We start from the raw sequence: 22,274 nt of genomic DNA on the forward strand, positions 1-22,274 counted from the left end.
TACCTGATGGTTTAAATTCCCAGCTATCAGGTAGCTGTCAGCCTCTGAATCTTTCCAGCTGAAGTTCCAGCATTGTGCAGCAGAGATAAGGCACTGCTACTGTGTCCTGATTAAATATACATGACCCACAAGATATCTGAACATAATAACATGGATGATTGTCATCTTAAGCCATTATGTTGAGAGGGTAGTTTGTTTCATAGTAAGTGACCAGAACAAATAGTTATTAAATTCACCAGTATTGCTAAGTCAGACCTTGAGAGAAAGGAAAACAGGACAAGCATATTTTTTTAAAAGTTTATTTATTCTTGAGAGAGAGAGAGACAGAGTGTGAGCAGGGGAGGGGCAGAGAGAGAGGGAGACACAGAACTCGAAGGGGGCTCCAGGCTCCGCGCTGTCAGCACAGAGCCCAATGTGGGGCTCAAATTCACGATTCATGCGATCATGACCTGAGCCAAAGTTGGAGGCCTAACTGACTGAACCACCCAGGCACCCCAGGAAAAGCATATTTTGATTGAGGAGATAGTTTGGCATACTTCCTTCTTCAAAAGTCAAACAACTACTGGAACCATTCAAGTTGATGCAAGGTGGCTCTTTTCTCTGACTTCCAGCATCCATCAACATTTGTTTAATACATTTTTATTGCATACCTACTGCAGGACACTTTTAAGGGACAGGATTTAGAGTAATGACAAAATGAATAACAGTTTTATGGAAAAAGAATATTATAAACAAGTGAGCTAAAAAACAAAAAGACCTTGTCATGTTAAAACCATTGAAACTGGCAGAAGGGAATGTGGGCATGAGACAAGGCAAAAGATAAACAAAAGCAACATCTTGGAGTATTTAGGCCACAGGAAGGAAGTATTTAGACTCTCCTGAATTCAGTGGGAATATACTGAAAGAGAATGACACAATCCTCCATCTTTTGATGGATGAAGTAACTCTGGACGAATTTGAAGGAGCAAGAGTGGATATAAGGAGACTGGTTATTAATTTAGGCAAAAGATTATGGTGACTTGTACTAGGAAAGTGCCAGCGAGGATGGGATGAAATGGATAATTTTGAGACCTATTTTGGAAGTAGAATTGACTGAACTTGGGTTGAATGTGATCCCATTTCTGGGTTGAGAAATGGATGAGTGGGCATGCCATTTATTGAGCTGGGGCATATAGGAAGAGGACAAAGATATTTTAGAAGGAAGCAAGTGAAAGATTTGTGCATTTCATGTTAACAGTGTCCATGGGACATCCAAGTGGTGATGGATAGTGGATACTGGAAACAATGATTCTGGAGCTCAGACCTGAGGCTTGAGATTTGAGATGCTATTTAAAGCCATCAGAATGATCTAGGTAGGAAGGGTAGAAAGAGAAGAGATAAAAAGAGAAGCCAAACCCAAGAATTCTAACACTTAGGAGGAGTCTGCCAAGGGTACTATAAATGACAGCTTTACCAAACAAATCATGTCTATACAGCAGATTGTACAGAAGGAGGGCAGAGGGAACCAGCCCCCATACTTGGATCAGAATTATAACTTTGCTGTATCACTAGTTCAGACCTGCCTATCTATGTTAGGATGCCATTGATGTGTTTGGTCTGACAGTCACTGCCCACCATTCTTTCCTGATTTGTCTGGGTCTTATGATATCAACTCATCTTTTTGTTTAGAATTTTGTACCTGTCTGTTACCTTCAGTTTTGCTGGATTCTTTAGAATCCAATGGTTAAGAAGGCCTTTTTTCCGGCCAGGTCATACATTTGTCCCCAAAGCAGTAGTTTTTTAAAAAAGATTTTTAATGTTTATTTTATTTTTGAGAGAGAGAGAGAGAGAGAGAGAGAGAGAGAGAGAGAGAGAGAGAGATCAGGGGAGGGGCAGAGAGAGAGAGAGAGAGAGAGAGAGAGAGCAAGGGAGACACAGAATCCAAAACAGGCTCCAGGCTTCGAGCTGTCAATACAGGGCCTGACGTAAGACTCTAACTCATGAACTGCGAGATCATGACCTGAGCATGACCTGGTGCTTAACCAACGGAGCCACCCAGGCACCCCAGAAAGCAGTTGTTTTTTTTTAAACTACATCTTTTTGGGGCGCCTGGGTGGCGCAGTCAGTTAAGCGTCCGACTTCAGCCAGGTCACGATCTCGCGGTCCGTGAGTTCGAGCCCTGCATCGGGCTCTGGGCTGATGGCTCAGAGCCTGGAGCCTGTTTCTGATTCTGTGTCTCCCTCTCTCTCTCTGCCCCTCCCCCGTTCATGCTCTGTCTCTCTCTGTCCCAAAAATAAATAAACGTTGAAAAAAAAAAAAAACTACATCTTTTTGTCTGTAGTATGTCTTGAGAACTGCTGAACTTCCTGACTAGTTCAACTCCTGGGTCTCTCCTAGGTGGGCCATAGAAAAGGAAAGTGAAAAATTGAGGGCAGCCATTTGCTCACCTGAAGCCTTTCTTGGAAGTGAGACTGGGTGTCTAATCTATAACAAAGTAGACAATGTATTTAATAATCACCCAGGAAACTATGAAAATATGGCTTCTCTCAGTTGTTCAATCTGCTTATCCAGTTTTTAATAATTCGGAATTTGGGTAGTTTGTTTCCATTTGCTCTGCATGCTGTGGTTAGGAAACCACAGATCAGGAGCAAGAATGGGAGATGAAGCTCAAGCAACTATTTCAACAACTATTTATTGTTCAGTTTGTCTACTTTGCAACTTAAAAGCCAATTTTTGTTGTTGTCTTCTTGAACAAGAAGACCCAATTCAGGGACTTTTGGATGATTGGACCTTTCATTCATCAATTCCATTGCTAACAAGGATGACAAACTATCTGTGTTCCGTTTTATTTCCTGAATTTAAGTTTGCATGATTATAGTACTGTGTGGGCAGCCTTCAAGAAAAACAGCCTGGCTGCAGCTTGTGACATCACCCTTCATCCATCAACTTTCTCCCACAAATAGTCTCACTGCACTGAGAGATGGCTGTGGAAGGACAAGGACTTTCTGGGAAACTCCCAGGATAGTGAGTCTAGCTGAGAAAAACTCCAGGCCGAAGCCACCTGGCACTGGTTCTAGGTCAATGTTGGGGGTTTGTGTCAGGGACAAGGGCCTGCACAGATCAGGGAGGACTTGCTGGTCATGCAGGACCTCCAAAAAGCCAAGGCCAGGCATGGCTTACCTAGGGGAGCCCAGGTTTTTTTTGGCATCTCAGAGGGAATCACCATTTGCCGCCTCAGCTTAGACCTGTATACTGATCCACTGGGTCAACTCTGGATTTGACAGGCCCTTCTAATTAAAGGGCAGGAAGTAATTAGAACCCCATCCAGGCCCATATCTCCGCAGATGAGTCCACTTCAGGGAGGTAAGTTGGGAAATTTTTACTTTTTTGGTCATTTGCCTTGATGTGACATGTTATTAGGCCAAAGGCCTTCTGATATATACATATATATATATGTATATATGATACATATGTATATATCCACATATGCCATCTCACTTTTTAATTGTTTTCTTTTTAAATTCTCTTTTCTATAACTTTTAATGGTGTCTTGGGTACAGAGAAAGATGGTCTACTCTGCAGTACCAAAGGTGGGCAAGAGAAGAGGTTTGGAATCCAGCACAAGACTGAAAATCACTGTGGCAGCTGGGGTTGGCTCTGTGTAGCAGACAGGAGTCAGTGGGGTTCCCATCAACTGACATTGGGAAAGTGTTTCAGGTAGCACAGGCTGCTGCTAGGCTGGGATGGGGACAACGGAGGAGGGCAGACTTCTGTAAGGCAAGGCAGAAGGGTCTCCAGCCATCAGACTGAGGATCAGGGCAGGGCTACCTTTCTGAAAGGGCTTGGGACTAGTTAGGGTTAACATGGCAGAGCAAAAGAATAGGCACTAACACAGAGGCTAACATGGGTTTGGGGGATGGAAGACAATAATATGACCAATAGTTCATTTAACATGAAGTCAAGATATTTCTTTACCACTCAGAATGGATTATCCCAGGCACAGGGAATGGATGAAGTAGGAATGTTTCTTTGGGTGCCTCCCATGTCTACTTTCAGAGACCCCATTTAGCTCTCTGTTCACCGCTCATCTCATCCCCTTCTTCCTCCTCTCTCCCAACTCCCTCCATTCTTCTGTTTCCCCCTCCCATCCCTCCCTCCCTCCCTCCCTCCCTCCCTCCCTCCCTTCCTTATTTCCTTCCTTCCTTCCTTCCTTCCTTCCTTCCTTCCTTCCTTCCTTCCTTCCTTCCTTCCTCAAATATTTACTGAGTACCCAATGTGTGCTGTGGGTATAGCAGATAGGTCTCTTCTCTATGGATCTTAGTCAAGTGAGCTGTATTACAAACAAACATGACCATAAAATGCATCAAGTGGTAAAAAATAGTGCCATGAAAGAAAATAAAATAGAATAAGGGTATGAGCAGGATGGCCAGGAAAGATGTGTCTGCCAGAATGACATTTGAGCAGAGCCCTGGATGAAGTGAGAGAGCAGGCCATACAGATCTGTGGGAGCAAGACCAGGGTGGGCAGAGGCCGTGAGTGAGGAGCATGTTTAGCTGTTTGAGAATCAGCAAGGAGGCCTGAGTGGCTGCAGCCCAGTCCAGCACAGAGGGGAGTGGGAAGACACAAAGTCAGAGGTAACTAAATGCCAGATCATGTGGTAACAGTTATCTGTGCCTAACTCAGCTTCAGGAATTTTTCTTCCCAGGGTAAATTTTCTTAGTGGCTTCTTACATACTGAGAAAGATCAGAACTAAGATGAGTGACTCTGAAGTGTCCTTTCAAGTCTAGAGGAGAAATCCTTGAACAAGGGGCCTCTCTCTTCAGACTCCACCAGGGATATTTGCCTTTTTCAGCTTTGCTCCCCTTCTCCTCTCTAAAAGTTGTTTCCAGTCTGAGGATGTGGGGGTGGCAGGGGAAGGGGGACTTCCTGGATCAGGAACGGAAAACATCAGACTGTGTTCTCTGGCAACAGACTTCCCACCCAGTGGATATCTCTGGGGAGAGCTGCAAGGCAGGAGGGAGGTGGGATGCGGGTAACATGCCAACTGTGGCCTGGGCTCAGCTGACCCTGCCCTCCTCATGATGGGCCATATCTTCTAGTGGCCTGAAACTTCTCTGGTAGTTATTCTTCCTAAAACAAGGGCAAGCCTTGGGATTTTTCAAGCCTTAAAAAGAATGTGTTCACAGAGTTTTGGTAAACTCATGACTCCCACTTGCTCTCTGGAACCTTTTACCTACATCTGTGGGGTTGAATCACCAAAAGCTTTTCAGCTAAATGTGGATGTTGAAATGAGCTATTGACCATTTTGTTTTTCTATCAAGAACTCAGGAATCAAGGGGCCAAATGGCTTTTTTTTTAAGAAAAAATATGCATTTAACATGTATAAAGAGAGAAAGTTTCTACTTAGAAATAGACAAGTTGGTTCTCAGTATTTAATCAAAAAAGGGACGGAGTTCATGCTTTCTTTTCTTTCTTTTAAGGACCAACTACTTGACTGAAAGTTCTATTTTATTGAGGGATAAATGTCTTTGTGAAAGGAAGGATCAATTTGTCCCAGTACTAATAAGCCACCTAAGAGCTTCTGTCTTGCTCCTGGTGTGTTTCTGAGATAACAAAAGTGATGCCAGAATCAGGGGAAGAAAATATCACACGAAGAGCAAGAACAGATAAAAATGCCTCAAATCCATCTAGTTTACTAGTCAACAAAACCAACTTAACCAGTAATATTTTGTCTTGTGTTCCAGACCAGCACATCCATGGCCTTACTTGTCCCATGATACCTTTCTGCCCCTGACATGCACCCTATCTACTCTAATTTCTGGATCATTCCTTGTATTTTCTCTCATGTTTAGTTTGTTTCTTTTTTTATCCCCAGACAATGTATTACATTACCACTTCAGAAGCTATAACTCTCTCTGTAGAAATTTTTGATATGAACTCACTTTTGGCTACCAGGCATTGTTTCATACTTGGTCTTAATAATTGCCTTCACTTCCCCAGGATTACCCTTTTCAATACCATCCCAAACTATATCTTACCCTTAAAAACACTGTCCCTCTTACCTCAAGGCAACTATAGCCCAGCCTAGTCAGAGGCTTGACAATGTAGCAGGAGATCTCTTGAAAAGGTAGCTTCCCATGTTAGAAGTGAAGCATTAAAAAAGTGGGTAAAGACCTGGGCTTTGTGATCCCGTTGATGACACAATCATTTGGGTGGCTCCTTGAGGCTTACAGGTAAGAAGGACAAAGTGTACCACCAGTCTCAACAGTAGACATGTTTTAATTATGGTTTTTAAGTTTATCATTCTGGGACCAAAATATCAATTTTAATATTCCAGTTTCATCTTTAAGGAAGAAACAAAGAATTCTTCTGAGAAGCCTAATTGCAAGGGACCAACTTATTTTGTTTCCATGTTACTTGATTTTCCTGCTGTTTGACCAGTCCCTCAGCATCCTCCCCTGCTTAGAACATTTCTTAAAAAGGCAGAGACAGATCTAAGCATGATTCTAAAAAAAGAACAATGGAAGAGCATTTTGATTCATTTATTCGCTTGTCCCATAAATATTTATTTAACATCTATACTATGCTTGATGCTTAACATATAAGAGTGAGTAAACACCGACAACTTTCAATTTCATGGGGTCCAAAATTCAGTAGAGGTGTCACACATGAATGAAGTAGTCATGAACACCAGTATAAAATTACAACTGTTATAAGCAATACACAATGCATGAGCATACACAATATACGAGAAGTACATTGTGCCAATGTGAACCTAGAAGAGTGGGTTAGATTTCGTCAAGGGGGGTCAGGCAAGGTTTCCTCCAGAAAAGGACAGTTGAGTTCTAATCTGGTGTAGGAGAGGGTGTTAACCATATGATGAAGAGAGGAAAGCATTTCATACAGAAGGAAGAGTATAGACAAAGACCAGAGGCAGGATGAAAGCTAACAGGCAGACACAGGACTAGGATGACAGAGAGGCATAGGGAGAAGAAGCCGTATTAAGAGGAGTCAAACGGGAGCCAGTCCATCTTAATAATTTTTATTTTTATCCTAAAAAAGCAATGAAAAACAATCAAAGCCTTCTTTTATTTTTTTTTATTTTTTTATGAATATAATTTATCGTCAAATTGGCTTGCATACAACACCTGGTGCTCATCCCAGCAAGTGCCTTCCTCAATGCCCATCACCCATTTTCCCTCTCCCCCAGCCTCCCATCCACCCTTAGTTTGTTCTCTGTATTTCATAGTCTCTTGTGGTTTGCTTCCCTCTCTTTCTGTTTGTATCTATTTTTTCCCCCTCCTTCCCCCATGGTCTTCTGTTCAGTTTCTCAAGATCCACATATGAGTGAAAACATATGATATCTGCCCTTCTCTGACTGACTTGTCCCACTCAGCATAATACCTTCTAGTTCCATCCACGTTACTACAAATGGCATGATTTCATTCTTTCTCATTGCCAAGTAGTATTCCATTAAGTATATAAACTGCATCTTTATCCATTTATCAGTTGATGGACATTTAGGCCCTTTCCGTAACTTGGCTATTGTTGAGAGTGCTGCTGTAAACATTAGGGTACAGTGCCCCTACGCATCAGCACTCCTGTATCCCTTGGGTAAATTCCTATTACTGCTATTGCTGGGTCATAGGGTAGCTCTATTTTTAATTTTCTTGAGGAACCTCCACACTGTTTTCCAGAGTGGCTGCACCAGTTTGCACTCCCACCAACAGTGCAAGAGGGTTCCCATTTCTCAACATCCTCACCAGCATCTGTAGTTTCCTGATTTGTTCATTTTAGCCACTCTGACCAGTGTGAGGTGGTATCTCAGTCTGGCTTTGATTTGTATTTCCCTGATGATGAGTGACATTGAGCATATTTTCATGCGTCTGTTGGCCATCTGGATGTCTTCTTTGGAAAAGTGTCTATTCATGTCTTCTGCCCATTTCTTCACTGGATTATTGCTTTTTCAGGTATTGAGTTTGGTAAGTTCTTTATAGATTTTGGATACTAGCCTTTTATCCGATATGCCATTTGCAAATATCTTTTCCCATTCCATCCATTGCCTTTTAGTTTTGCTGAGTGTTTCCTTTGCAGTGCAGAAGTTCTTATCTTGATGAGGTCCCAGTAGTTCATTTTTGCTTTTGATTCCCTTGCCTTTGGAGATGTGTTGAGTAAGAAATTGCTGCAACTGAGGTCAAAGAGATTGTTGCCTGCTTTCTCCTCTAGAGTTTTCATGGTTTCCTTTCTCACATTTAGGTCTTTCATCCATTTTGAGTTTATTTTTGTGAATGGTGTAAGAAGGTGGTCTAGTTTCATTCTTCTGCATGTTGCTGTCCAGTTCTCCCAGCACCATTTTCTTTTTTTTTTTTTTTTTGACTTTTATTTTTTTTTATTTTATATGAATATTATTGACAAATTGGTTTCCATACAACACCCAGTGTTCATCCCAAAAGGTGCCCTCCTCAATACCCATCACCCACCCTCTCCTCCCTCCCACCCCCCCATCAACCCTCAGTTTGTTCTCAGTTTTTAAGAGTCTCTTATGCTTTGGCTCTCTCCCACTCTAACCTCTTTTTTTTTTCCCTTCCCCTCCCCCATGGGTTCCTGTTAAGTTTCTCAGGGTCCACATGAGTGAAACCATATGGTATCTGTCTTTCTCTGTATGGCTTATTTCACTTAGCATCACACTCTCCAGTTCCATCCACGTTGCTACAAAAGGCCATATTTCATTTTTTCTCATTGCCACGTAATATTCCATTGTGTATATAAACCACAGTTTCTTTATCCATTCATCAGTTGATGGACATTTAGGCTCTTTCCATAATTTGGCTATTGTTGAGAGTCCCAGCACCATTTTCTAAAGAGACTGTCTTTTTTTTCCATTGGATGCTCTTTCCTGCTTTGTCAAAGATTGGTTGGCCATACATTTGTGGGTCCAATTCTGGGTTCTCTATTCTATTCCATTGGTCTGTGTGTCTGTTTTTTGTGCTAATACTATACTGTCTTGATGATTACAGTGAAGTCTTCTTTTAAACTGTGTGTGTGTGTGTGTGTGTGTGTGTGTGTGTGTGTGTACAGGCAGGCTAGAGAGATCATGAGATTGGTTCTGGACATATTGAGGTTTTTTTTAAATGTCTATTTTTGAGAGGGAGGAAGACAGAGTGTTAGTGGGGAAGGGGCAGAGAGAGAGACACACACACAGAATCCAAAGCAGGCTCCAGAGTCTGAGCTGTCAGCACAGAGCTGGACACAGGGCTTGAACCCACAAACTGCAGGATCATGACCTAAGCCAAGGTTCAGTGCTTAACTGACTGAGCCACCTGGGCTCCCCTGCACATAATGAGTTTGATGTACCATTAAAACAAGTAGCAGTTAGCTTGGAGCTCAGAGGAGAGGTCTCAACTGAATTTATATGCTTTTGAATCATCAGTGTATAGGTGGTAATTACAGCAGAAGATGCAGATGAGATTGCCTAGGGAGAAAATGTAGTGTGATAAAAGACAATATATAAGATTCAGACATGAGGATTTCTAACATTAAAAGGTTAGGAAGAGGACAGACTTAAAGAAGATGGACAGAATACCAGAGAAGTGGGAGAAAAACCCTAAGATTAAATTTCAAGTATCTACAATGATTAGCACACAATAAAAAATTACTAGATACATAAAGCAGTAAGAAAATGTGGCCTATACATAGGAAAAAAAATAACAGAAAATAGGACAGATTCAGACATGTTGGAATTAACAAAGACTTTAAAACAGCCATTATATGTTTACAGGTTTAAAGGAAAAGATAGACATAATAAGTTGACAGATTGGAGACTGCTATAGAGAAATAGAAATTATTTTAAAAAGAACTTAATGAATTGAAAAATAAAGTATCTGAAATGAAAATTTTCACTGAATGGACTTAACAGAAGAATGAATACTGCAAAAGATAGGGCCAGTGAATTTAAAGACAGAGCAATAGAAAGCATCTGACCTGAAAAGAAGAGGATACAAAGGCTGGAGAAAATGAAAAGAACATAGACTCTATTCTTTGTAAAACACTATTAAATGCTCAGGCGTAAATGTAGTTGGAGTTCCAGAAAAAGAGAAGAGAGATTGAGATTTAAAAAAATCTTGGGGCGCCTAGGTGGCGCAGTCGGTTAAGCATCCGACTTCAGCCAGGTCACGATCTCGTGGTCCATGAGTTCGAGCCCCGCGTCAGGCTCTGGGCTGATGGCTCAGAGCCTGGAGCCTGCTTCACATTCTGTGTCTCCCTCTCTCTCTGCCCCTCCCCCGTTCATGCTCTGTCTCTCTCTCTCCCAAAAATAAATAAACGTTGAAAAAAAATAAATAAAATAAAAAAATCTTAAAGAAATAATAATCCGTTTTTTTCCAAATTTGATGAAAAATATCACCTCAGTGATTTAAGAAGTTCATTGAATGAACAACAGACTGGAAAAACAACAACAACAAAGAAAACCACATCTAGGAAATCATAATCGAATAGTTGTACAGCAAAGGTTTTTAAATATCTTAAAAGAAGCCAGAGAATAAAAGACATATGAAACATAGAGTGATATTTCTTCTCTAATTGCCTGGTTGACCCATTCATTCTTTAGTAGGGTGTTCTTTAACCTCCATGCTTTTGGAGGTTTTCCAGACTTTTTCCTGTGGTTGATTTCAAGTTTCAAAGCATTGTGGTCTGAAAGTGTGCATGGTATGATCTCAGTTCTTTTATTTTTATTTTTATTTATTTTTTTTAACGTTTATTTATTTTTGAGACAGAGACACAGCATGAATGGGGGAGGGTCAGAGAGAGAGGGAGACACAGAATCTGAAACAGGCTCCAGGGTCTGAGATGTCAGCACAGAGCCTGACGCGGGGCTCAAACTCACAGACTGTGAGATCATGACCTGAGCTGAAGTCGGATGCCCAACCAACTGAGCCACCCAGGGGCCCCTGATCTCAATTCTTTTATACTTATTAAGGGCTGTTTTGTGACCCAGTATGTGATCTATCTTGGAGAATGTTCCATGTGCACTCGAGAAGAAAGTATATTCTGTTGCTTTGGGATGCAGAGTTCTAAATTATCTGTCAAGTCCATCTGATCCAATGTATCATTCAGGGCCCTTGTTTCTTTATTGATCCTGTGTCTAGATGATCTATCCATTGTTGTAAGTGGGGTATTAAAGTCCCCTGCAATTACCACATTCTTATCAATAAGGATGCTTATGTTTGTGATTGTTTCATATATTTGGGGGCTCCCATATTTAGCACATAGACATTTATAATTGTTATCTCTTCCTGATGGATAGACCCTGTAATTATTATATAATGCCCTCTTCATCTCTTGTTACAGCCTTTAATGTAAAGTCTAGTTTGTCTGATATAAGTATGGCTATTCCAGCTTTCTTTTGACTTCCAGTAGCATGATAGATGGTTCTCCATCCCCTCACTTTCAGTTTGAAGGTGTCCTCAGGTCTAAAATGAGGCTCTGGTAGACAGCAAATAGATGGGTCTTGGTTTTTTTATCCATTCTGATACCCTATGGCTTTTGGTTGGAGCATTTAGTCCATTTACATTCAGTGTTATTATTGAAAGATACAGGTTTAGAGTTATTGTGATGTCTGTAGGTTTTGTGCTTGTAGTGATGTCTCTGGTACTTTGTAGTCCTTGCAACATTTCACTCACAGAATCCCCCTTAGGATCTCTTGTAGGGCTGGTTTAGTGGTGATGAATTCCTTCAGTTTTTGTTTGTTTGGGAAAACCTTTATCTCTCCTTCTATTCTGAATGACAGACTTGCTGGATAAAGGATTCTCGGCTGCATATTTTTTCTGCTCATCACATTGGAAATTTCCTGCCATTCCTTTCTGGCCTGCCAAGTTTCAGTAGATAGGTCTGCCACTAGTCTTATGGGTCTCCATTTGTAAGTTAGAGCCTGTTTATCCCTAGCTGCTTTCAGAATTTTCTCTTTTTCCTTGTATTTTGCCAGTTTCACTATGATATGTCATGCAGAAGATCGATTCAAGTTACGTCTGAAGGGAGTTCTCTGTGCCTCTTGGATTTCAGTGCCTTTTTCCTTCCCCAGATCAGGGAAATTCTCAGCTATGATTTGTTCAAGTACACCTTCAGCCCCTCTCTCTCTGTCTTCTTCTGCAATTCCTATGATATGGATATTGTTTCATTTGATTGCATCATTTAGTTCTCTAATTCTCCTCTCATACTCCTGGATTTTTTTATCTCTCTTTTTCTCAGCTTCCTCTTTTTCCATAATTTTACCTTCTAATTCACCTATTCTCTCCTCTGCCTCTTCAATCTGTGCTATGGCCGCCTCCACTTTATTTTGCACCTCATTTACAGCATTTTTTAGCTCCTCATGACTATTTCTTAGTCCCTTGATCTCTGTAGCAGTAGATTCTCTGCTGTCCTCTATGCTAGTTTCAAGCCCAGCGATTAATTTTATGACTATTATTCTAAATCCTTGTTCCTTTATGTTGCTTAAATCGTTTTTGATCAATTCATTAGCTGTTGCGACTTCCTGGAGTTTCTTTTGAGGAGAATTCTTCCGTTTCATCATTTTGGGTAGTCCCTGTGGTGGCTCCAAACTGCAGGGCACTTCCCTTGTGCTGTCCAGAGTAACTCGTGTTGGTGGGCGGGGCTGCAGTCAGACCGGTGTCTGCCCCCAGCCCACCGCTGGGGCCACAGTCAGACTAGTGTGTACCTTATCTTCGCCTCTCCCAGGGGCAGGACTCACTGTGGAGTGATGTGGCCCCTGTCTGGGATACTTGCACACTGCCAGGCTTGTGGTGCTCTTCAGTGGGGTCTGGCATATTAGCCAGGGTGGATCCACAAGGGAGGGGCAGGCTTAGCTCGCTTTGCCATTGGTGGTCCCCTCTGGGAGGGGCCCTGCAGCACTGGGAGGGAGGCAGACCCATTGGAGGGATGGATCCACAGAAGCACAGCGTTGGGTATTTGCGTGGTGCGAGCAAGTTTGGTGATGGGAATTGTTCCCTTTGAAATTTCGGCTGGGGGATGGGAGAGGGAGATGGTGCTTACCCTCACCTTTGATCCCCCGTGGAGCTGAGCTCTGCCTTCCCGGGCTCAACAACTCTCCTTCCTGGCGTCCTTTCACTCTCCCCGCTGAGAGCAGAGCTGTTGACTTTTAAAATTTGTATTATATCTTTAAAGTGCTAAAAGAAAAACTCTCAACTCTGCATTTTACACCCAGGAAAAAAATATTTTGGAGTGCCTGGGTGGCTCAGTCAGTTGAGTGTCTGATTCTTGATTTTGGCTCAGGTCATGATCCTAGGGTTGTGGATTGAGCCCCACCTTGGGCTCTGTGCTAAGCGTGCAACCTGTTAAGATTCTCCCTCTCTCTCTTTCCCCCCGCCCTCTCTCTCTCTCTCCCTCTCCCCCTGCTCTCTCTCTCCTTCCCCTGCTTTTCCCCTGTGCCTCTCTCCCCGCCTCTCTCTTTCTAAAATAAAAAAAAAAAATGTAGTCATTAAAAAAGAAGGGTGAAATAATGACTTTTCAGGCAAACCAAACCTGAGAGATTTCCTTACCCATAGATATCCACTAAAAGAAATGTTGACACAAAAAAGTTCTTGAAGCTGAAAAAAAATTATGTCAAATATAAACTCATGTTTACACAAATTTAAAAAACACTATAAAAGGAAATATACCTGTAAATACAGAAGTTTTTAATTTCTTGCTTCTTAACTTCAAACTTACAGACTTCCAGGTATGAAAAACAATGGTGGCTGCCTCACTTTGAATCTCCCCACACAACTTCAAAAACAAAAACAAAAAACAAAATCAAAACCCACGAAATAAATAAGGAGAGAAAATTAAAAATAGCACACGATGCCTTCAGCATTACTAAGGAATCCGAGAATAATTATAAGCTTCAAATCATCAGCAAGTACAAAAATGAGCCAGATGCCAACAGAGTTCTCTTGTGTCCATTGCTTCAAGCCTGTGGCCATGAGGAGTTGAGTAGTGGGGATTAAAGGGCTATCTGAAAAGAGCAGAGAGGCATCAAGGACTTTCCTGAAGCACAGACAATCTCAGGCCCAGAAAGAGAAAATCCAACTAAGTTAAAGAATACTGGACGTGATTTGGAAGTTGGTAGTTCACAACACCAGCTCCAGGGAAAGGAAATGACCATGAGTGAGACCAGAAGCATCAGCACTGGAGGGCATTGCTTCTTGGGGGGGATAAGAGATGAGAGGCTGTGGGTATCTTTGAGGGACAAGCAGTAAAAGGAAAGAAGGAAATAAGATAAAATGAATGATCCTGAAGGAAAAAGAGACACATTAAACCCTTTCCTTCTTCCCATCCTCACCATCAACACCGTGCATTAAAGAGCCTAAACAGAAAAGGGCAGAACCCATAAGAGACGCTGCCTTCACTCTAGAAACCCCCTCCACAAAATGACCAGAAACAGGAAAAAAGAGATGATATCCAAACTGTTGTTTTTTTAAAAAAATGCAAACCAAAGTAATTCAGCTGAAGAAAATATCACTCCAAAGCCTCCATGAAACCGAGGAAAACTTTAGCAGAACAGTCTAGTAAAAATTAATTATCTTCAAAGAGGAGTTATTAAATGTTTTTGAATAAAAAATATAAAACCTAACAACACAAATGGACCAAAAAAGAAAAGCAGAAGAAATGAAATTACAGTTGTTGAAATAGGAAAGATATAAAAGAAAAAGAAAAAACAAATCTTACCAGAATTGAAAACTAAACCATAAAGCCTAAGGAAGAGTACATTTAAAGAGATTTAATAAAAGACATTACTGAGAAGCACGAAAACAACCAAGAGAGTAAAAGTGAGATAAAGAAATAAGTAAAAAGGGTCAGAGGAAAACAAATGAAATGAAAGACTGGCAAGGCATGTCCTATTGGAGTTCCTGAACAAGAATATCAAAGCAATGGAACAGATCAGCCCAGAGAGGTATTCTAGCAAAGTTTCTTAGGTTTAAGGAGACAGAAAATAATCCATAGAGGGTCCTGACAAGCACAGAAATAGCTGCAAGGGGGAGAGAATTAGACTGGTCAAAAACAACATATCAAGCAAAACAAAAATGGCGTAGCATTTCCAAGAAACTTGATAACCAGCCACGCTGTTCTTCAAGTATCAAGGATGTAGACAAATGGGTCAAACATGCCAGAACTCAGGAAAACTGAATACAAATGCCCCTCCTGAGCAGTCCACAAGAGAGTGAGCTGCCTTTAGCCAAGAGATTACTGGGGACATTTCAGCAAAAGGACCGAGGGTGAGCTGTTCACATGTTGTAGAGTGAGGACCAATACAAGATTGAAGACATAGGTATAAAAATGTTATATAAACACTGTATCTTTGTTTAGAATAGAATGTATTTTTTTTAAAGATTCTATTTTTAAGTAATCTTCACACTCATGATGGTAGGCTCAAACTCACAACCCCAAGATCAAGAGTCTCAGGCTCTTCAGACTGAGCCAGCTGGTGCCCCAAGAATGTAATTTTAAAAAAAAAATTTTTAACGTTTATTCATTTTTTAGAGAGAGACAGAGTGCAAGTGGGGGAGGGGCAGAGAGAGAGGGAAACACAGAATCCAAAGCAGGCTCCAGGCTCTGAGCCATCAGCACAGAGCCCGACGTGGGGCTCGAACTCACAGACTGTGAGATCATGACCTGAGCCGAAATCGGACGCTCAACTGACTGAGCCACCCAGGTGCCCCGAGAATGTAATTTTTAAAAATGAGAGAAGGGAGTGAGAAAAGAAAGTAGAACAAGATTATTGACTTTACACCTAAAAGTAATAGGTGGGAGTCAGAAGACACCATTTAAAATTGACAGACTAGAGGGGCGCCTGGGTGGCGCAGTCAGTTAAGCGTCAGACTTCAGCCGGGTCACGATCTCGTGGTCTGTGAGTTCGAGCCCCACGTCAGGCTCTGCGCTGATGGCTCAGAGCCTGGAGCCTGTTTCCGATTCTGTGTCTCCCTCTCTCTCTGCCCCTCCCCCGTTCATGCTCTGTCTCTCTCTGTCCCAAAAATAAATAAAAAACGTTGAAAAAAAAATTTTTTTTAATTGACAGACTAGATAGTAAAAGTTTTTTAATTTTTAAAAATTGCTTTCATTTTTTAATAAAATAAAAATTTTTAATATTTAAAAATAGAATAAATTTAAAATAAAAGCAATTAACACTACAGAGGTAATCATTAGAGAAAAAATTAAAAATTTTTCTTAATCCCAAAAGAAATTTTCCAAAAAGTAAATAAGTACACCAAATAGAATAATGAACTCAGTAAATATGACACAATCTCATAGCAATGACGATGTAAGATGATATGACAAAATTGGGTCCAAAAATACCAGTCACATCAATAAATATGAAAATGCTTAATTTACCTGTTAAGGGAAAAACAGAGATGTTCACTCCCAGCCTTTAGTTATTAGAATATGGGAGGAGTATACAAAATACATGAAACAAAGTTCAAACATTGGACAGAAAGCACAATTTGCAGTGATTAATTTTTTTAATGTTTATTTATTTATTTATTTATTTTAATGTTTATTTATTTTTGAGACAGAGAGAGACAGAGCATGAACGGGGGAGGGGCAGAGAGAGAGGGAGACACAGAATCGGAAACAGGCTCCAGGCTCTGAGCCATCAGCCCAGAGCCCGACGCGGGGCTCGAACTCCCGGACCGCGAGATCGTGACCTGGCCGAAGTCGGATGCTTAACCGACTGCGCCACCCAGGCGCCCCATTAATGTTTATTTATTTTTGAGAGAGAGACAGAGCAAGGGAGGGGCAGAGAAGGAGGGAGACACAGAATCTGAAGCAGGCTCCAGGCTCTGAGCTGTCAGCACAGAGCCTGATGCAGGGCTTGAACCCACGAACCACGCTATCATGACCTGAGCTGAAGTCGGACGCTTAACCAAGTGAGCCACACATCAGGCGCCCCATGATTTGTAGTGATTAAGAGGAGGAGAACAAACAAAGTGAACCCTGATTGCCCCCGCTAATGTCTGGAGGCAGTCTGCAGTTTGCAGTAAAGGGAGGGACAGCTCAAACAGAGCTCTGCCATCTTACTGAGATGAGGTTTGGTAAAACCAAGGAGTATTATCAGATCGTGTTAAAGAGCATTTTATATTGATAAAAGAACCAATTAATCAAGAAGATATAACAGCTCTATAGGTACATGCTTCTGATAGCAGAGCTTCAAAATACATGAAGCTGATCTGTTAGAACTTAAATAAGAAATAGGCCAGATGCAAGGGTAGTGACCAAATAGCCAGGAAGATGGGAGATCCGGGGAGGACAAAAGAATCGTGCAGGCTCCAGGGCCCAGGAGGGCCTGCAATGAGGCAGTTGCAGACGTCCTAGTCTTTTGTCTCTGATTGCTCTCTCTGCTGTGTAGATGGTGAATTGGCCACTGCCTAGAGCCAAGTGGCAGTAAATTTGGAGAACTGAAAATGCATATCATCACCTTCCATAAGAGTAAACTGAGGGAGTCTAAAGGCTTGTCACCCAGATGAGCATGCCCTGTGACATAGGGGTCCCCATGTCCAAGGACCTCATGCTTCTTTTGGCCGAAAGCACCATAAACATAGATAGGTCTTGTGGGAAAAGACCACACTTTCCCCACAGTCCTCAAAGCCCCGTATAGAAGAAGAGGAATTAAAGATTATAGACAATTATAGACAATAGGAGTGTTATGGGCTGAATGTCTGTTTCCCCCTGAAATGCATATGTGGAAACCCTTTCCCCCACCCATGTGATGGTATTAGGAAGTGGGGCCCTAAGGAGGTTAGGATTAGATGAGGCCAATGAGGGTTAAGCCTTGATGAATAGGACCAGAGCCCTTAGGAGTCGGGACAGAGCTTGCTTCTTCTCCCTGCTCTCTGCCATGCGAGGTCAGAAGTCAACAGTTAGTTACAGCCTACCTGAGAGAGCGCCCTCACCAGAACCTGACGGGGCTGGCATCCTGGCTTCAGACTTTCAGCCTACAGAATTGTGAGAAATAAATGTCCGTTGTCGATAAGCCACGCAGTTTATGGAATTTTTTATTACAGCCCAAGCTAAGACAGAGAGTTTTGCTGCAAAGAGGGGTAGAGATAGGGGACAAAACCCAAACACTTTCTCTCATAATGTGTGTTTAGTGTGCAAGAAAAGGGCAGATAGGCTGGTATCTATGGCCATAATTTTGTAAAAAGAAAGCAAGAAAGGAAAGAGGAAGGGGAGAGGAGGGGGGTGAGGAGAAGGGAGGGGAGAGGATGGAAAAGGAAGGGAAGGGAAGGAAGGAAAGAAAGAAGAAGGAAGGGAGGGAGGGAAAGAAGGAAGGAAGGGAGGGAGGGAGGAAGGGAGTCCAGAATCCTAGTAAAGAATAATTTAGGATGACTCCCTCCTGTGAATCACAAAAGCTAAGAAGAGATAAGTCAGTGAGTTACTGAGCCACCAACATGCCGGGAACCACCAGGGGACAAATAGATTTTCACTGAGCCCTTTTTTTCCCTTCCTTTCTCCCACCCTAAAGCCACATTTCTGAAAAAACAACTTACATTCCCCAAAGTTCCAGTGTGATTCGTCTCAAACCCAAAAGGGGGTTTTTATTTTTTATTCATTTTTAAGAAAAAAAAAAACAAGGAAAACTATTTAGCCATCTCCATGTTACAAAGAGCATTTTAAAAACAAATTTGGAAATGAAATTCTGCCACAAACAAAGGGAGCTGATTTTTTAGTTTTTAGCTTCGTCCCAAACAAGAAAATTAAACCCAAGTGGTAGGCTCCCACACACCAAGTGTTTCATTTAGAAAATTAAACGATCCTGAAAAACAACTTATCTTTTGCTCACGGAACAGCTGAATAGACCCGCTAATGTGCTTAAATCGAATGAAAACTTAAGAAAATGGACAGCAGCTGCCTTGCACTGATCACCTCCTATGTCAGTGCCTGCTGGGCCACATTATAGTAAGACGTCATGCTTCACTTCAGAAAGAGGCGTTATTTGTATCCATGAGCAAACTGAGAAGCAGAGATGTCCATTAGTACTAGTTGACTTCCAAAGAAACGGTACCAAGCTTGAAGTATAAATGTGTTTGACCCCAAGGCAGAGTCTCTTTGCTACTTTATGGTAGGTAGTCCATTGTTTGTCTTCATCACCTCTGTCCTTCAACAGCCTATAGCCCAGAGGAGTGGCTACTTTTGCGCTACTTGCCTGTACAGGCATTCACAACAGTGAGTGCAATGGTGAATTTGCCTGTAACTAACTCTGAAGAAATGAAGATTCCCGAAAGAAGACACCTGCTTCTCAGACCCACCAAGTAAGGGATCTCGTTGGAGAATCGGAAAGGCCAGCAGAGGAGCTCTCTGGAATCCCTGCCAGTAACAACAGTCTGCAAAAGTCTGCAGCATGATGAGAGAGAAGCATATCCTGGGCTTCTGATAGCCCCACTGCATGTCATCGCACTGTGGCTAATCGCAAATTACATTAGGACCGGGGCAATGCAGGGGGGACTCTTGTACCACAACTTGGGGAGTAGAAGGAGGAAAGGATATAGGACTTCTAGTAAGAAGACCGCATAGCCTGAGCTATGGAATCTAGATCCCTTCTGCCTCCCAAATGTTTCTTGGGTGTGAGATCTGTGGCAGCTTTAAGGGCATATTCTGAACCACCACCACCACCCTCATCCCCGTCCCCATCCAGTAATCTCTGATTTCTACTAGCTTCTTGATGATATTACACTAAGAGAATATGAACATTCCCTTGCATAAATGCTGTGCTTCTATACAAGTTCACCTATAAACCTATGCTGCCTTGAAAACAAAGAGAGTAGGGCACTTGGGTGGCTCAGTAGGTTAAGTGTCTGACTTCGGCTCAGGTCATGATCTCGCAGTTCATGGGTTCGAGACCTGCGTGGGGCTCTGTGCTGACACCTGAGAGCCTGGAGCCTGCTTCGGATTCTGTGTCTCCCTCTCTCCCTGCCCCTCCCCTGCTTGTGCTCTCTGTCTCTCAAAAATAAATAAATGTTAAAAAAAAATTAAAAAAAAAAAACGAAGAGAATGGAACGGAGAATGCATGAAAAGGCAGATCTTTGGGACACTTGGGTGGCTCAGTCAGTTAAGCGTCAGACTTCAGCTCAGGTCATAATGTCACAGTTTGCGAGTTTAAGCCCCGCATCGTGCTCTGTGCTGACAGTGTGGAGCCTGTTTGGGATTCTCTCTCTCTGTCTCTCTCTGCCCCTCCTCTACTTCTGTTTTCTCTCTCTCTCAAAAATAAAAAGGTAACTTAAAAAAAAAAAAAGGCAGGTCTTCACAAGAGGCCTGTCAACTGCACTCTTTTGAAGGACCTCAGGGAAATCCCACGTTGGTCCTGGAACAAGGCACCTGAACTCAGTGCTGTCTTGAACTGCATTTCCTTTAGCCCCACTGCCTGAAACCTTGAGATCTTTGGCCTATGAGAACCTGTTAAGTTTTGTAGGCAGGTTGGCCTTCCTGGCCCCTCTTTGCTGACATCATCCTGCTTCTTTGGGGACCCTAGGACCTCAGCTGGAGAGGACTCTGGGCAGACACATTTCTCAAACACACGACTCTGCATCCTGAACTCTGAGGCATCCATTCAGTTTTGTCTTGTTCTCCCCAACCCCAGCCACTGAGTTCTCCCTGGCCTCTGCCCAGCCCTAATGGAGACCCCAACATGTGTGCCACAAACGAGACAGGGCCCCAGAGTTTGGCAAAGAGTCCCACACACCCTGACTTTTGCGTCAGTGGCGCTCGCCCACGCCCAGCATCTGCGATGTCTTGGAGTCTGCTAATGAACCATTGCGTCTTACATATTCATGATCCTGGCGAAGTCAGAGGCTTGAAGAAGCTCGTTTTTTGTACTTTCCAATTTGTGCTTCCACTGGGCGGTTTAGCACTACCCTGCTGCTGGGGTTTATATTTACGGTCATCAGGAAGGCAGCCAGCCAGAGGAAGGATGGCTCAGTGCGTTCCTGTCCTTGGGTTCTGCGCAAACAGTACTTGCAAAGTAAATAATGAGCTTTTAAAACATGAACTTAGAGGGTAATTCCCAACCTCTTTAATCTCTCCACTAATACTATAGATATTCACTCTTTTTATTGCATCTCCGGGCATCATTCATGTGATGCCTTCCTGGATTCTGTTCCTTCAGCCTGTTGAGAAAAGGAAACACATTGAGAGAAGCCTCTAAGTTCCGTGTAACCCTAGGCTTAGTTTTAGGGGCTTCCCTGTGGCAATAATGTAAAAGATTCAGTGAAACGTTTCTGAAAGTGTTTTGAAAAGTGGAAGCTCCCAGGACATTCTTTGAAAGGATATATGTGAAGCCGGCCCATACACTTGCTGCTTTGTTGCTTTTCTGAACTGAGTGGGAATGTGAGCCCCAGGAGAGAGGTCCCAAATAGGGGGTGCTCCCCCAACCCATGTAGGAACAAAGACAGGCAGCCTGGATCCTTGGTGGGGCCAGGCGGGCAGATGATATGCTTCCATACAAGTGGTCAGGAGAGCATAGGTCCCTGCAGGACAGAGCCGGAGGCAGGCAGTTTGAAGGAGAGACACAAAAGCGGAAAGCTGCTGGCCTGTGGTCATGTCAAGATCCTACTCTGAAGACTGCTGTCTGATACAGTCTGAGCTGGCAGGAAGAGGCTCTTATTGTTTCTCTTTTTTAAAAAGGATGATGATACACATCCGGTAACACAATTAAGAGACGTGATACTTGAGAGTTGTTGACTGAGTGCCGCTCAGCACTCTTTCCCCTGTACTAGACCCAAGCTGAGCATCCACAGTGCGTGCCCAACTCTCACTGCTGCTGTCAGCCCCACCCCAGAGCCGGGGGCCCCCGCCTGGCAGGGGCTTCCTATACTTCTGTGTTTTCTACACTTCAAGTCAGAGAACTTAGGAGACTGTGGTCTATTGTGCCAGTGTGGAGAGTGAGGCTCTGGGCGGGGTGGGGAGACCAGGTACTCATCCTCTGACTCCTACTCCAATAGCCCTTTCTTCCCAAGGCCAACACGTGGCTGGTGCCCAAGACCTTCCTGGGGACCAACAGTGACACAGGTTATTTAGGAGGCACATGACATCAGCTGTGTGAAGTTTGCCTTCCCTTATTTTCCACACCCAATTTTTCACATGTAGAATGCTCTAGTTCCTAAAGGGTTCGTCTCTTGTAGGGGCTGGCAAACTACAGGCTGTGGGTCACAGGCCAGCTCTGATCATGCTCATTCATATAAATATTTTGTCTAATAACTGCTTGCAAATGGCAAGGTTGAGTAACAGAGACTGGAAGGCTCACACAGGCAAA

At 42.7% G+C, this 22,274-nt stretch overlaps 1 long non-coding RNA gene across 1 annotated transcript in view; it reads left to right on the forward strand.

Moving 5' to 3' along the window:
• The first annotated feature begins 2,724 nt into the window (after positions 1-2,724).
• Positions 2,725-22,274, forward strand: part of LOC109498295 — a 51,373-nt gene continuing 31,823 nt past the window's right edge. Inside the window, exon 1 of the long non-coding RNA XR_006595808.1 lies at positions 2,725-3,342. This is a non-coding gene — a long non-coding RNA (uncharacterized LOC109498295). The remainder of the gene's footprint in view (positions 3,343-22,274) is intronic.

This window comes from Felis catus, chromosome A3 (genome assembly GCF_018350175.1).
Source record: "Felis catus isolate Fca126 chromosome A3, F.catus_Fca126_mat1.0, whole genome shotgun sequence".
Taxonomy (NCBI): domain Eukaryota; kingdom Metazoa; phylum Chordata; class Mammalia; order Carnivora; family Felidae; genus Felis; species Felis catus.